We start from the raw sequence: 16,782 nt of genomic DNA on the forward strand, positions 1-16,782 counted from the left end.
TCAAATATACAAATATGTGCCATTATTTCATTTTATGTATGTATATATTGCTATACGAACTATGTCTTATTTTAGCTCTTTGTGTCTATTTGTGCTTCTCTGAATTTCTTGGAATAATGGGCAATTTTAAGCTGGTATTCAGGAGAAAGATTAGTCAAGTAGAATGGCATAGTTCCAGATGTCTTGTCCCAAGGGGTGTTGGATCTGACTGCAGCACATAAGGAGCACAGCTAGGAGCTCTATGCATCATTTATGCTGGGTTTTATTTACGAAGACCAGACTGAACTTCTGAATGCTCATATTGAATAGAATTTCAAGAATTTTCTAACATCTGCTCATGGAAATTTGCATAGGTACCACATGTGATAACCAGCAGACAATGCTTCAGACTCTTTAGAATTTTTAAACTAGATTTTGTACAATGTTCCCTAACCAAACTACCAATCCTGCTTCACCACTCTTTTACTCAAAAGGTAAATTCTTTCTCTTCTATTATTTCCAAGAACAGTAGAATTAGCTAGGAAGAAAAAAGTACTATGAAGTTACTTGAAGCTAAGAGAAAATTTTTAAAACAGAAACCAAAGGTATATATGTTTTAAAGAGGTTAGATATTATAAGTTTTAGTAAGACTTAGCAAAAAAAAAATTTGAGGTGTTTTTATGACTAAGAAATATTTTATTGATCTCATTGTTCAGTTCCCACCTATGAGTGAGAACATGCGGTGTTTTGTTTTCTGTTCTTGCGATAGTTTGCTGAGAATGATGGTTTCCAGCTGCATCCATGTCCCTACAAAGGACACAAACTCATCCTTCAGGAAGGGGAACATCACACACCAGGGCCTATCACAGGGAGGGGGGAGGGGGGAGGGATTGCATTGGGAGTTATACCTGATGTAAATGACGAGTTGATGGGTGCTGACGAGTTGATGGGTGCAGCACACCAACATGGCACAAGTATACATATGTAACAAACCTGCACGTTATGCACATGTACCCTAGAACTTAAAGTATAATAATAAAAAAATAAAAAAGAAATATTTTATGACTTACTGAATTAAATGTACTCATTTAAATGGATTAGAACCATGTTGCTTAAAATATTAAAATAAAAATATGATTGGTGCAGATTGAATTTGATGCCACCGTTTGCATAACAATGACATGAAATGTCACATTTTGTGAAAACATGACCTACAACATTTTCAGTTTAGTTCTAATTATCTTACTTTGGGATATTTGGCAAAAAATGAAAAATAAAAACAAAAAATAAAACCTACTTCAGATTAGAGGAATCAGTTTCTTATTTTATTGATTTTCTTACCACTTTGATGTGGTTAGGTGTAAAGTAGAAATAAACTTCCAAAGCTTGAATTATATTTATGTAGATTTTCTAAAACAGTCACATACCACATGCATCAAATTACAAATGTGAATAATTCGCTTTACCAGAAGGACTCTTTATTTTTATGATTCTTTCATAACCAGAATTATTTATTAAATTTATAAATATTTCAATACTTTATTTTCTGTTATTTTTATAAGCATTCTGAGAGCATATATAGTTTCATAAAGTGAAAAATAATGGACCAGCACCAATGGAAGCATTTCATGTTCCAACTCAAAAAATTGTCTGTACTAAAAATCCTTTTCAGTATCTTTTTTTTCTAACATCTAAGTAGATTATCTCAATGGTATATAATAGAGAATAATATAAATGTAGTTGGATTTCCTATCTGTTAGATTTTTAAAAGATAAAGACATGGCAACTGCTAATGTTCGCATAAAACTCAGCATTTTAATGGAACACTTTCCCATATAAAGGACAAACCTATGCATTATATGAACATTTTCAAAATTTGAGCCTTGGAATGTAAAATTACAATGTTACACATTATAATAATATTTTGTAAAAGTCATAAAAAGAATGCACACAATATTGTGTATATACAAAATTTCACATGAAAATTTGTGCTTATGAATGACTATAATTTACTTTTAAAAAATATCAACCTTTCAGGAATACACTATGTATACAGGGAGCAGAGTATTACATACCCAAAATGTCCTGAGATATACTTCATATCCCATCCAGGATTTTAAACGTTAAGATCAACAGAATTGGTTTTATTCAATATGTTCAGCTTCCCAGGAACTTGTCTCTTAAAAAAAAAAAAAAAAAGGTGGTAAATTACACTTAACATAAAATGTACCTTCTTAGTCATTTTCAAGTGTAGAGTTCAGTAGTGTTAAGTATATTCACATTGTTGTTGCAAGGAATCTCAACAACTCTTTCATCTTACAAAACTGAAATTCTATATCCATTAAACAATTGCCCATTTCTCTCTCCCCTCAGCCTTTGTCAACTACTATTCTGCTTTCTGTTCCTATGAATTTGACTACGCAGATGCCTCCTATGTGTGGACTCACACACTATTTGTCTTTCTGCAACTGGCTTACCTCACTTAGAATAGTGTCCTCAAGGTTCATCTATGTTGTCAAATGTGTTAGAATGTCCTTCTTTTAAGCCTGAGTAATATTCCATTGTATGTGTATATCATATTTTATTCATTGATACATTGATGGATCTTGAGTGGATTTTGTATTTCAGTTACTGTGAATATTGCTGCTCTGAACACTGATGTGTAAATATCACTTTGAGATCTTATTTTCAATTATGTTGCATATGTAACCAGAAGTAGAATTGCTGCATCATTTTGTTCTTCATTTTTTAATGTTTTGAAGAACAGTTTTTATAGTAGCTGTACCAGTTTATGTTTTGGGCAAAAGTGCACAAACTTTCCAATTCCTTCACATCTTCATCAACACTTTTTTTTTCTTTTCTTTTTTTTTTGAGAAAGAATCTCCCTCTATTGCCCAGACTGGAGTGCAGTGCTGCAATCTCGGCTTATTGCAACCTCCACCTCCCAGGTTAAAGCGATTCTCCTGCCTCAGCCTCCTGAGTACTTGGGACTACAGGTGTGCGACACCACATCTGGCTAGTATTTTTGTATTTTTAGTAGAGACAGGGTTTCACCATATTGGCCAGGCTGGTCTTGAACTCCTAACCTTGTGATCTGTCCACCTCAGCCGCCCAAAGTGCTGGGATTACAGGTGTGAGCCACCGTACCCAGCCCCCCCCCCTTTTTTTTTTTTTTTTTTTTTTTTTTTTTTTTTTTAAGAGTAGCTGTCCTAATAGGTGTGAGGTGGTAGTTCAGTGTGCTTTTGATCTGTGGTTCTCTACCGATGAATTATGTCCAGCAGTTTTCTGTATGCTTGCATCTGGCCCCCATGCATTTATTGAATTTGGAAAATTTCTCATTCTTGCTTTTAATCTGATAGGTAATTGAGGTTTTTTTTTCTCTCTCTCACTCCATATAGGAGATGTGTTCTCCTATATGGAGAACAATTTTCAGCTTCCAACATACTTATTTTTTTTCATCCCGCCAATATTTCTATTTAGATGAGCTTGAATTTTCTTCATATTAAAAACAGCTCATTTGAATGCAACATTTTATTTTCTTCAGTTGAATGCTTATTATATACAAAATTTAAAATCAGAAGTATTAGCATAATTATTTTCTTCCTCAATAGACTTATGTAGATATGGCTTCAGATTTAGTGTTTATTTAATAATGTGATAATTGTTAATTTCCTTACCAAAAGACAATTCCCTCGTGCATCATGGAAAGCTATGTCTACTCATCACCTACCATTTCTCCTAGAGATAATGTGACATAATTTTAGCTCTCTTTGGATTGAGCTTGCGCCTTTTTACCAAGTTTCTTCTTCTTCATTAATATTATCACAATCCCTCTCCTCAGAAGAGAACAATGCAATGATGTAATTTCTACTGGGAATTTGAATTATGCCATTCGTAATCAATTCTCTGTCTCCATCTCTCCTGGGGTTAATCAATAGAATATATATACACATACTATATATACATACACACACATATTATATATTAATAAGTTTATATATATATATAAAATATGTGTGTGTGTACCTTATAACTTTAACTTTTATGTTTATCTATTGAAAATATTTTTGAAAAACTTAGACTTGAAAAAAATGTTTTACTGTTATGAGTTACCATAAAAAACTAAATTGCCAAATTTCTGAGTACACTTTTCCCCATTTCATCAATGTAGGTTTTCAAAATGTTACTTTTTGTGTACCACATACATCATTTTGTAACTTCATATTTTGAGACTATTTACTATTGTCTCACACAAAATTATATTTGTGTAATATAATGTAATTATTTTTAGTCTTTTACATTTTATTTTATCACGAGGAAAACTTCTTCATTGGTAGAACAAGTATTACAAATTTAGAAAAGCAAATTTTGTAGACCTACATGATTCCTTCAAGGTTTTTTTTTGTTGTTGTGTGTGTGTGTACATATATATAGAGTAACTTGCTGGCCAATAAAAGAGACCATAGCAAAACTAATATTTCAAATCAATCTTGTGTGTATGTGTGAGTGTGTGTGTGTGTGTGTATTTATGTTAGTTTTTCCTAGATTGCACTGACATCATCATGATGGTAATGAAATATACTTCCATACATACATAAATCATAAAGAAAAAATAAACACAGGTAGAATTTGTACAACTGGATATCAAAGTTTAAAAAACATTAGTAATTTCTGTTGTAGGTGCTTGTATATATGTTTCTGTATGTATGTGTAAAAGTATGCATTGCTATAATCCAAAATGACTTCCTTCACAATAGTAAGCTTTAGAGCCACTGTATAGAAATTTTGTTTATTTAATTAGCTTATATATACTGAATATGATTAATGAAGCAAAAAAAAAAAAAAACTACTCTGGATTAGAAATTTCTTATTAAAGTTAGAGTCACTAATAGACTCCCATGACTACAATTAAATGTAAAAGAAGTCAGTTGTACATACATATATGTGGCCAAAGTGGTAGCTGATACATAAAAACCGGTTAGGAAAATAATGAAAGCTGGGTTTTCCAGAAATGCCACAGTAAGTAGCATGCATATTTCCCCACCAATCTCATACAGAGTTAGCAGATTATGTGGGACAAAATATATCTTCTGTATTCCTAGCTGAAAATTAATGGAAAAATAAACCTGTAATCATCATATATTAAGTTTGAAAAGCAAACAGTCTTAGCACTATGCTAAATGAATGTTAGTATACAGAATTCAAATTTAATGTATTTTCAAAATTTGAGTTTGTCTATTGTTTTCTACGTGAAAAAATTAACGGAAATGAGACAAATGATCATCAAATGATCTTGGTTTTACTTAATTTCAATGGTTCTCTATAAAAATATGATTATAAATGCACTAAACTATCATTATAAAAAGAATTTCTATACCATGAAGTACCAAGAGGGTTAAGGATTAGATAATAGCCCCATTAACTGTATTAAGATTTAATATCTGTAATTTTTCACTTTAGGTCTATCATCTATCTTCTTGTTATTTTCTCAGTTCTTTCAAATAAGACTTTTGTTATGAATCAACTAAAATTCAATTGAATAATCACATTACATGAAATTGTTTTATATGTAACAATAACATTTTAATATTAATTTGTTTGCAGTTAAATAATAAACTTACTTATTGTCTATATCAATAAGCATGTTACAAGCTAGGGTTCAAGAAAAAATTAAGAACATATTTTAAAAAAATGTGTGAATACGAAGTTAGGTTTTCTCAATCCCAGAGAAAACAATGGGATGATTCCTTAAGAAAAATTGTACTTATATTATTAATCTGACTCAAAAAATGTAAGCATGAATATGTAACCTCTAAAAGGGTAGCACTTAGTAGTTTTCATGAATTTGAACTCCTAACAAAATCACCCCTAAAATTCATAATGCAAAAAAATAAAAGATCGATTCTAAGTCCTCAGGATAACCTGCTGCCAGTACTTGAAACAGGTGATCACTTTATCCTTCTTGAAAAAGTGCTTTTTCCTTGATTTGGGGGACATTTCCTTTTCAGATTTTTAACTTACTTCCCTGGTAGATACTTGTCAGAATTCTTTGCTGGATTCTGTTAATTTTCCCAACCGTTGAATGTTGTTGATTCCGTGGACGCAGTACTTGCTCCCCTATTCCCTACCAAAAAGTTCTCACTGACTTCCTTTTAATGTACCCTGGAAACACAGATTTGTAGCTTCAAGCAGAAAATTCAAGGACATATTTACTACATCCTGATGAATATTTTTTTTTCCCCTGGATCCACAAAGGGTTCATTTATTCAAACTCACCACATGGGGGGCACAAATCGTTCCCATTGCCATGACTCAAATTGGTGACATTTTAATTTGCAGGCAATTACCTCTACAAACATCTCCATTAGAAATAAAAACTGAAATGTTCAAAGCATCTTACCGGCCAAAGAGCTAAGCAAGATCCTCACTCAAGCACTCAAGAGTTCTTTTGTTTGTTTGTTTTGTTTTCCGAGAAAAATTCAGGAGGAAGAAACAACTTTGAACATTTTCCCGCCAGCCGCAGCAAATAACACTGAAGTCCTAGCGTTTTGGCGCTGACAGCGTTAACTTCTACACGGAAGCTGCCCCTCCACCCTCCAGAAGGAAAGAGGAACCCTATGGGAGCCGCAGGGAAGCACCTAGAACCTTGGGGCCTGGGGAACAGGCTGGAGGCAGCACAGGGCTGGTGAGAACGATACGATCTCGTGTTGAACTGGAAACGGGGAGGTGGGCAGAATATGGGGTGACAAGTCAGAATAGCTGCTCCCATCGCCGCCAGAAGCAGTGGACTCTTCTGAACGGTGGCACCGAAGACGGCCGGGTGGGCAGCGGGCAGAGGATGTCAAGGGGCACCTGCGCTGCCGCCCACCGCCCTGGAGGGCGTTTCAGGCCCAGAGCCCAGGGCAGCAGAGGGTGCGACAAGGCGTCCCAGCAGCCGGGGCCCTGCAGATCCTTAGGGCGCCTTGCCGGCATCCCCTCCCCTGACTCGACGTCTTCTCTCTGTCCTGGAAGATGGGCTGCAAAGCTGTGTCCGGCGGTGTGGAGGAAACCTAGAGTAAAGGGGGTTTCCGCAAGGCGAGACTCACCCGCCCTCTCCGCAGGGAGGTGGCTGGGGCTGTGTCGGCGCAGCCCAGTCCAGGCCTCCTCCTCCCCACCGGGGGCCTCCGGGTCTGTCCGGGGGTCGCTGGGACTCAGAACTGGAGACTGGAACACTCCTGGGCGCAGCCTGGCTCATCCCCAGCCAGGTTGGGACCCCGGCTGGCCGGCTTTCCCCGGGGCGTCCACCCTAGTTTCTCCCGGAAACGGCCAGTAAGGCAGCGAGGCGTCAGGGCGCGGACTAGGGTGGCAGGGCCGAGTCTCCGGAGGTGACCGCCCTGAAGGCCGAATCTGGCCAGAAAATCGAGAGCACGGGGACCACTGCGTCCTTGCGGCCTCCTTTCCACGAGAACCGGGGGCAGAGAACACCCACGCACTGCTGTGGGTGCCCAACACGTTGGGTCGCAGAGGCCAAGCCAGTCCAACCAGGGTATCCATTCAGGGGTGCGCTGAGGCCTAAGGCTCTAGAGATCGAGCGACATGGGGGACTCCTGACGCCATGTCTCCTTCTCGCTAGCAGTCCCTCAACCCACCAGGAGGCCAGAGATGCGACTGGGTGGGATCCCGGGAGCTGGGGCTTAGACCCTCCAAGATCAGGGAAGGTTCCTGAGTGCCCGCTGTCCCTCAGGGCCTGGAGTTTCCTTGCTCAGGTTCAGGCCAGGTGTGTGTGTGTGTGTGTGTGTGTGTGTGTGTTTCAGAGGAAGTGGGAAAAGACGCTTTTATTATCACCTTAAAAACGCCCAAGCTGGGCGGTAGCTCACGCCAGTAATCCCAGCACTTTGGGAGGCAGAGGTTGATGGATCACCTGGGGTCAGGAGTTCGAGACCAGTCTGACCAATATAGTGAAACACTGTCTCTACTAAAAATACAAAATTAGCCGGGCGTGGTGGTGCACGCCTGTAACCTCAGCTACTTGGGAGGCCAAAGCAGGAGAATCCCTTGAATCCGGGAGGCAGAGGTTGCAGTGAGCCTAGATCGTGCCACTGCACTCCAGCAGCCTGGGCAACAAGAGCAAAGCTCCGCCTCAAAACAAAACAAAACAAAACAAACAAATACCTGACCTCTCCACCCCTCGGAGTGAGAAAATCCATTCTCTGCGCTCTTGCGTTGGAGAATACAGTGGTCCCCACCGCCGGCCCTGAGACCTCCACAGGGTCCTAATCCAGAACTTGACGCTCAGACGCCATCTCCTCCCACAGAACCCCTGTCAGCCTGCAGGGGGACTCGGTGCCCGCCCTCCAGCATCCGGGAAACACAGCGTCCCAGTCAGCGCCTGCGCGGGTGCCACACTTCCTAGTCCTCTCTGGCTGCCTCTAAGGACCTTGGCTCTGGCCGGGGGTGTTGCAACCGGCGCAGCATTCTGGTGGTGGCGGGCGAAGGCGTACCCCTGCCCCAGGACGGCCAGGTCCACCAACACCTGCAACAGACGGAGAACTGCAAGGTCAGTCTTGAAGGTGTCGCTACTTGTCCTCACGAGCACCATTTTGATGCTCGTGCCCTGTGTGCACAGGTGGCCGGGGTTGCTGGTAGGGCTCCTGCACTCTCAGTGTGGGCTTGGCCAGGAAGTTCAGGGTTTCCGCAGGCAGAGTAGATGCACAGGTAAGTGCGACTGCCTGTCACCTTCATGAAGAGCAAGACACAGTGCAGGTAGCTCATGAAACTGCCCCGGTGCCAGAAGTGCTGAGAATGGGAGTCTGCAAAGGCAGGCGTTTTATATTTGATTCCTTTGCCAGGCCAGCATAGCACAGAGTTCCAACATCAGCAAAGAGGTCAAGATCATGAGTACGCTCTGCCATGGGAAAGACAGCACAGAATGCCTTCCAAACCAGCAGTGTATTGGCCACCAGTAGCACCAGACATGCATAGGTAGAGAAGCCATTAGCATTCTGGGTCCTCCCAAAATCTTTGTACTGTGGCATATATGGGACCACCCCTCCAAAGACCATGGTCCCAGTCGTCCGACAGGAAACCAAATGGTGCAGCAGGACAGAAGCCAATCCAAGCCTTATACTTTCATGCCCAGTATCTGTGCCACCCAGTAGGCAGGGTGATGTCCACCTTGCCTAAGCCCCTCACTCTCATGGGCTCCTGAACCCGCACATTGAGGATCACCTCCACATTGCTGCAGCTATCCTGTGCAATCCTCTCTCAATGATTGTCCTGCTCTGCCAGGGTACTCTTCTCTGTACCTCTGTCTGATGGAGCACCTCTTATGATTCTCTTAATAACTTTTTCTTCCCTCTAGCATCTGTGTTATCAGAAGGCAGTATATAAGGCTAGACTCAGTGGCTCATGCCTCTAATCCCAGCACTTTAAGGGGCCAATGCAGGAGGTTCACTTGAGCCCAGGAGTTCAAGACTAGCCTGGACAACATAGGGAGACCCCTTCTCTATAAAAACAAACAAACAAACAAAAAATCCAAAAATACAAAATTTAGTCAGGCTTGTAGACCCAGCTACTTGGGAGGCTGAGGCAGGAGGATGGCTTGAGCCTGGGAGGTGGAGGCTGCAGTGAGCTGTGATCACTCCATTTGCACTCCAACCTGGGCAACAGAGGAAGACCCTGTCTCAAAAAAAAATACAGTATATAATACATATAATATAGAAAATGTGTGCTAATCAACTATCAACTGTTTATGTTATCATCAGTAAGGCTCTGGTCAGCAGTATGCTATTTGTAGTTAAAAGTTTGTCATCAAAAGTTATACATGGATTTAAAAATACTGAGGTCTCAGCCCCTAACTCCAGGGTTGTTCAGGAGTCAACTGTATATCCATCACTAAATGTTTTAATATTCCCAACTCCTTACTGTCCATGAACAAATCTGACCACTATTTACTACATCCCCTGCAGACACTCGGTTCGAGCAGTTACCTATCATCTCTTTCTTAGAATATTGATATAATCGTCACCTAATTCCCTTGCTTCCACATTTGTGCTGCCTCACAAGTCTAGTTTCTATTTCCCAGAGGGGTCGTTTTTAAATATGTCAGATGTGGTCACCCCTCAGATCAGATTCATTCAATGGCTTCTGTCATATTCAGAGTAAGTCCAGAATCATTTCTAAAAAGCAATGTGTCATCTTGATGTTTTCTCTTCTGTCATCAACTCTGACACTACTATTTTTCACTGTGTGTCATTTACTGTGGAATTCCATTGCTTTCCAGCCTCAGATAACTTTTCCTCGTTCTTTATAATGACTGGGTGGGGAGAATTCCATCTTCGAAAACACAATTGATGTGGGGTAATATTTTAAATACATACTAAGCTGCATGGTAGGGAAAGGATGAGGAGAAATATGCTCACTCCCTAGAATAGCTTCAATCTTTGTAATTCAGCACAACAAAATGAAAAGTAAAACAAAGAGAAATGAATTTCTATAGAAGATCCTGTTGAATGTTAACATCCTCTTATGTACTCATGAGAATATACACATGCACACACACAATTAATGAAGCATTCATAAGTTTCTATTTTCCAAGAGTATATCTGTCTGTGTGTGCATATTTAATTTTGCAAAATAAGGTTTTTCAGCAGTGGAATGTATCTCTTGTGAACCCTTCTAGATCTCACTTTTACCACGTTCTGTGAGCTGAACAGAACTGCTGTGTATGAACTATGACAGAGCAGTTTGGTTGTAGAGTGGGCGTTCAATTGACCCTTGAACAATCAAAAGAGAGATAGCTCCCTCCACGTTATTCTCTCTGTCTCTGGATTCTGACAACTGCTCCATCTTCTCATCCCTCATGTTTAGCATTAGATATGGTTCATGGCTGTTAATATCCCCCCGTTATTAAAGGAAGTATTTTGTTCTCTTATGGGAAAAAGTTTTCGTAAGATTTTATTTATGCCTTCCTTGAAGACTTCAAAGAGTGTACCTATAAAATCATCAGGTTTACTTTTTGTATGTGTTTCATTTGTATTTATTTTTTCTCTTTTCTTGGATGGTAGAAAGCTTTTAACAACTGATTCAACGTCAATAATTAAACGTATATTAATAGATTATTTCTTCTTGAGTCAGTTTTAATACCTTCTATTTTTAGATGTGTGGATTTTAAAATTCATTAACAAATTTATAGATATGTGTTTGTGTTTTATTAATAGTATATACTGTATCTATAATTATGTAGCTCTTTGAAAAATATGTTTTAAGTATTTCTTAAAAAGGAAATACATTTCCAGAATATTTTAAGTTATTAACCCTTTTCAAAACGAAGCAGCAATAAAGAGACATTTTTGAAATATTTATATTTGTCTTCTAAGAATAAGTATTTGTTACTCTATTATGGGAATAAGTTATAATGCTTCACCAAACACATCTAACTTATTTATATGGTATGCAGTAAAAAGTTGAAAAATTATATTTTACTAAGCAATACACACATTCTTTAGGAAAAAAAAATGCTGTGCATGTTGAGACATGTTTAATGTTCTTTTATGCTTTTAATAATATATATTGTTTTGACAAAATATTTTTATAAGTATTTTAAACATATCTCTATATCATATTACACAGATACACAACTGTGTGTGTGTGTGTTTGTATGCATGCATATATTTTGAAGTTATCTGAAAGGAACTTTAGAATATTTAAATGGCAGACCTTATCAATAGATTCTCAACTGATATGTTTTCCTGGTGAGTCACAAGTTTAGACAAAATATTCTTAGTTGAGACTGAAACCATATTATAAGATCACATGACTAGTTCCACAGATTTTATATCCTCTCCATTTCTTATATTATTTCTTAATTTCAATTCTTTAAAATTATTTCCTAATTGTAATTTTTTTGTATGCTCTTAATTTGGATCAAACTGTTGTGGTCTTTAAGAACATTAAGAACGGTTGTTACACTATTAAAATGTTATTTTGCTAAGATTTATTTATTTCTTATAATATTTCTAATGTTCACTAAGAATTTTAACAATTTTTCACACTGTTAAAATGCTGTGTTAAAATTTCTTTATTTTTACAAAATTGTATTTATTACAAATGCATTTTAAATTTATGTATCTAATACTTTGTTGTTGCCCTTTACACATAAGTCCTGAAGACTCTTCATTATTTTTCTTCATTATTCACAACTTTTACATTTGTCCACTAAAATTATGATTATTAATGACTTACCGAAAAAAAGAGTCTCCCTTACTGTAATAAAACCATTAGTATCACTTTAAATATACCAAAACACATCAGTGGTGACTTATTATTTACAAGGATGTTTTTCATCGTTATTTACTATTATACATACCATGGCAATTAATTCAAGTTCAATTTAAGAATAAAGTATTATCATATTTTTCTTTAAAGACATCTTATCTTATTATTATTATTATTATACTTTAAGTTCTGGGGTACATGTGCAGAACGTGCATGTTTGTTATATGGGTATACATGCGCCATGGTTTTGCTGCACCCATTAACCCGTCATCTACATTAGGTATTTCTCCTAATACTATCCCTTCCCTAGCCTCCCAAACCCTGACAGGCTCCAGTGTGTGTTGTTCCCCTCCCTGTGTCCATGTGTTCTCATGAGTGAGAACATGCAGTGTTTGATTTTCTGTTCTTGTGTTAGTTTGCTGAGAATGATGGTTTCCAGCTTCATCCATGTCCCTGCAAAGGACATTAACTCATCCTTTTTCATTGCTGCATAGTATTCCATAGTGTATATGTGTGACATTATCTTTATCCAGTCTATCAGTGATGGACATTTGAGTTGGTTCCAAGTCTTTGCTATTGTGAACAGTACCACAATAAACATACTTGTGCATGTGTCTTTATAGTAGAATGATTTATAATCCTTTGTGTATATACCCAGTAATGGGATTGCTGGATCAAATGGTATTTCTAGTTCTAGATCCTTGAGGAATCACCACACTGTCTTCCACAATGATTGAAGTAATTTACACTCCTACCAACAGTGTAAAAAGTGTTCCTGTTTCCCCACATCTTCTCTAGCATCTGTTGTTTCCTGACTTTTTAATGACTGCCATTCTAACTGGTGTAAGATAGTATCTCATTGTGGTTTTGATTTACATTTTTCTAATGACCAGTGATGATGAGCTTTTGTTCATGTTTGTTGGCTGCATAAATGTCTTCTTCTTTAACATTTAGAATGATGTACATGATCTGGACTCATTCACAGTCTCCCTCCTCGTATCCCGATATTCTTTCCTTGAACTTAGTACATGAATCTTTTTATTTCTCTTGAATATAATTTACCCTTTAGTCTGTATACACCTTCACACTTTATGCTGCCTCTACACACCACACTCTCCCTAGGGATAACATTCTTGGTCCCTACTATTTATCTGCTCTGATTCTCTGTCTACATGTTTGTTGTTGTTGCTGTTGTTGTTTTATTTTGTTTTGAAATCTAGAATAAGTGTATCACACCAGAGGTAAAACCAGAATAGAATGTGGCATATAGGTTTCTATTCTGAGCACCTAAATGGTGGATCACTGGATAGAAACTAAGGCTATATATATATGTACACACACACACACACACACACACACACACCAGAGACCTCAAGGCTGTGGGATGAAATCATCCTTTAGGAGTCTATTTATTTAGAAATTAGAAGTATACTGAAAAGAAGGCTGAAATGGTTGTTCTAAAGCCCTCCAGCACTGAGCAGTTAGTTAAATTAGGAAGAGGCAAATTAAATTTGCATCTTCTGATGACTGAAAATGTACAGCCAGCAATACAGAAGGAGTCTGGAGAGTACTGCTGTCATGCAACTAACAAAAAATATTAACAAATATAAAATGTGGTCAGCTGGGGTGAATAGTGATACAATTTCTCATAAGGTGAAAACAGATAGAAAACTTAAGAATTTGGCAAAATAGAGTTATTAAACATAAATAAAATAATTTTAGTGAAGTGTTGGCTATAGTACTCCGAAATATAGCAGGATGAAATAGACATGAGTATAGAATAAGTGGAGGTTGTTTTCTAACAACCAGAACATGAGTCAGTAGTTGCATGGTAATGAAAATAGTGAAAATAGTCCAGGCATGGTGGCTCATGCCTATAATCCCAGCAATTTGGGAGGCCGAGGTGGGTGAATCATGAAGTCAAGAGTTCGAGACCAACCTGGCCAACATGGTGAAACCCTGTCTCTACTTAAAATACAAATATTAGCTGGGCATAGTGGCGGGCACCTGTAATCTCAGCTACTCAGGAGGCTGAGGCAGGAGAATCACTTGAACCCAGGAGGCAGAGGTTGCAGTGAGCCAACATTGTGCCACTGCACTCCAGTCTGGGTGACAGTGAGTCTCTGTCTGAAAAAAAAAAAAAGTGAAAATAGAAAAAATAGTACAGTGAGAAAAAATGGGCTACTCTTTTGGGGATCTAATTCTCCAGTAAGTGGAAGGAGATGGGATAAATATTGACCCCGAATATCAGTCCTGGTTATAGTAAATTGGCAGTGGCTAGTTATGTGAGTTGTCATCTCCTTTCGTAAAATGTACTTTTTAGATAAATAAAGAAAAAATAAAATAACCCTCTAAGAAGGTGGACTTCCATTTCTAAGGAATAGGAAGAATTTTGGATAGTAAGGGGTATTATTGATTTGTTGTCATGATTTCTAAGTGGCCAGTTCACATGTTATTTTCTGCAGATATATTATGAAATCCAGTTTGAAAAATCCAATAGAAATTTTGTGAGTCTAACAAGGATTAGAGCTTGTCATGTACTATGTGAATAATATCCCCTCAAAATTTATGTCCACCCAGAACCTCAGAATGTGACTTCATTTTGAAATAGAATCTTTGCAGAGGTTATCAAATTAAGATAAATTTATGTGGATTAGGGTGGGCTCTAATTATAATGACTGGTATTCTTATAAGAAGAGGGAGATTTGTATAGAAAGACCCACCTCGAGGGAATAAGGTCATGTGAAGATAAGTACAGAAATTGTAGTGAGGCAGAATTGTAGTGAATTCAAGAAATGCTAAGGATTGCCATCAACCAAAAGAAATGAGGAAGAGGCAAGGGAAGATTCTGCCCTAGAGCCTTCAGAGAGAACATGGCCCTGCCAACACCTTGATTTCAGACTTAAATTACCCAGAAATGTGAGAGAATATATCTTTGTTGCTTTAAGCCACCAAGTTTGTAGTACGTTTTATGGCAGCCCTAGGAAATTAATATAATAAGTCAAGCACATAGGCAAGAGGCCGAAGAGTACGAAGCGGGGTTTGCTGAAGAATAGTAATACCATTCCATAGATTTTCTTGCCTGAGCAAAGAAGAAACAGCGTATGAAGGAAAATGTGAATCTTGAAAGGTGATAGGGCTGACGAATTCTGTGTTGAAATTAGATAAAATTATTATTAGAGAAGGATATTAAAATAAAGGTGGAACAACAACTGAGGATGGTTGTGGAAGGACGCTTGACATCCACATTTTTGAAATGTTGTCATATCATTGTGACAAGTTCTGAGGTATGAGCATGTGTTTTTGCCTGAGGAAGAATGGAATAAAAATGTGTATAGGGCTTTGGAAGGTCAGGGTAATGGGATGTTAAGGTAATTGAACCAGGCACAGTGGTGAAGTACAGGCCCTAAATATTTCAAGTATTGGTTGCTGTAAAAGTGAGGTCACATAAGACAGAAAGAAGGAGGGATGATAAGTGGGATATTTGAATTGCAGGCAAATCAAATAAAAGTGATAGTATATCAAAATATTACCAAGGAATAGCACAGATATATTCTCTACTTTCTAGTTCTAAGATCAAAATGCCTGACACTAGCATTTGCACACAGATAAACACAACTTCGTACTTTAATAAAAGAAACCTATTTTTTTTAACCGATGGAAAATATTGAGTTGTCAGGCAATTGATAAAGTATCATCGTTTGAAATTTTAAGTGCTAACTATATTTTTTGTTGGGGTCATACTTAGTATGCTACTATTAAACATTTTAAAAATTAATGATTGGGGTGATGAACCAGAGTGTATCTTTAGTAAATTTGCTGATGACACCAATTTGGTAGGACAATTAGCACATTTAAAAGCTGTATTAAAATTCAAAATGACCTTGATGAGTTGGAGAGGAGCCTGGATATAAACAAGATGAAGCTGATTAAGTTCATGTGCTGTAATTCATTTAGCCTATTTCATATTCAGAGTGGCCAAACCATTATGCAACTGTGATCAGAACTTTTAATCAGAATAGTTTGAACTATCTATCTTCATTGCAGTGCAGTCACAGCAAATGTGAAGTCAAGACTTTTGTGCATACAACTGGCATGAATCTTTAGTTATCAGTTTAATCAAAATGCTGCTGCTGCCAGGGTTCTTCAGGACATGGACACTAAGATTTAGATAGAAATATATCGTCTACGAAAAATCACATGGGACTGGTCATTCTTTCTGAGCTCTGAAAAATAACAACAAAAATCGGTGTACTGGAGAAGCCAAAAGTGCCATGTAAACTGACAATGGTGTTTAAAAAGACAGGAACAAAGCTAAATGAATGAACACATACAATTTTGGATAACAGTTTTTAATATATTGGTTACTTAATGTTTTAGGGAATTTTCCATAACTAAATTACAGTGTCAAGACTTGGAAAAAAGAATTATCTGTGAAAAATGTTTTATCTGAGTTAAGTTGCTTAAGAAATATGTATTAAGATTTGAGAAAATAGCAGTTGACTTCAGGATTAATATTAACACTTCAATGTGGGTTTTAAAGCTTTC

General features: G+C 37.7%; 1 long non-coding RNA gene across 3 annotated transcripts in view; it reads right to left on the bottom strand.

Annotated features, from left to right (window-relative positions):
• Positions 1 to 6,672, bottom strand: part of LOC105472999 (uncharacterized) — a 52,438-nt gene extending 45,766 nt beyond the window's left edge. Inside the window, exons 1-2 of one of the 3 annotated variants that reach the window (XR_011624321.1) lie at positions 6,380 to 6,670; positions 2,055 to 2,158 (exon numbers count right to left, since the gene is read on the bottom strand). This is a non-coding gene — a long non-coding RNA (uncharacterized lncRNA). Of the gene's footprint in view, positions 1 to 2,054; positions 2,159 to 6,379 lie in introns of all 3 variants that reach the window. The other 2 variants (XR_011624320.1, XR_011624322.1) reach the window with 2 other exon arrangements.
• Positions 6,673 to 16,782: the final 10,110 nt, after the last annotated feature.

This window comes from Macaca nemestrina, chromosome 6, assembly GCF_043159975.1.
Source record: "Macaca nemestrina isolate mMacNem1 chromosome 6, mMacNem.hap1, whole genome shotgun sequence".
Taxonomy (NCBI): Eukaryota; Metazoa; Chordata; class Mammalia; order Primates; family Cercopithecidae; genus Macaca; species Macaca nemestrina.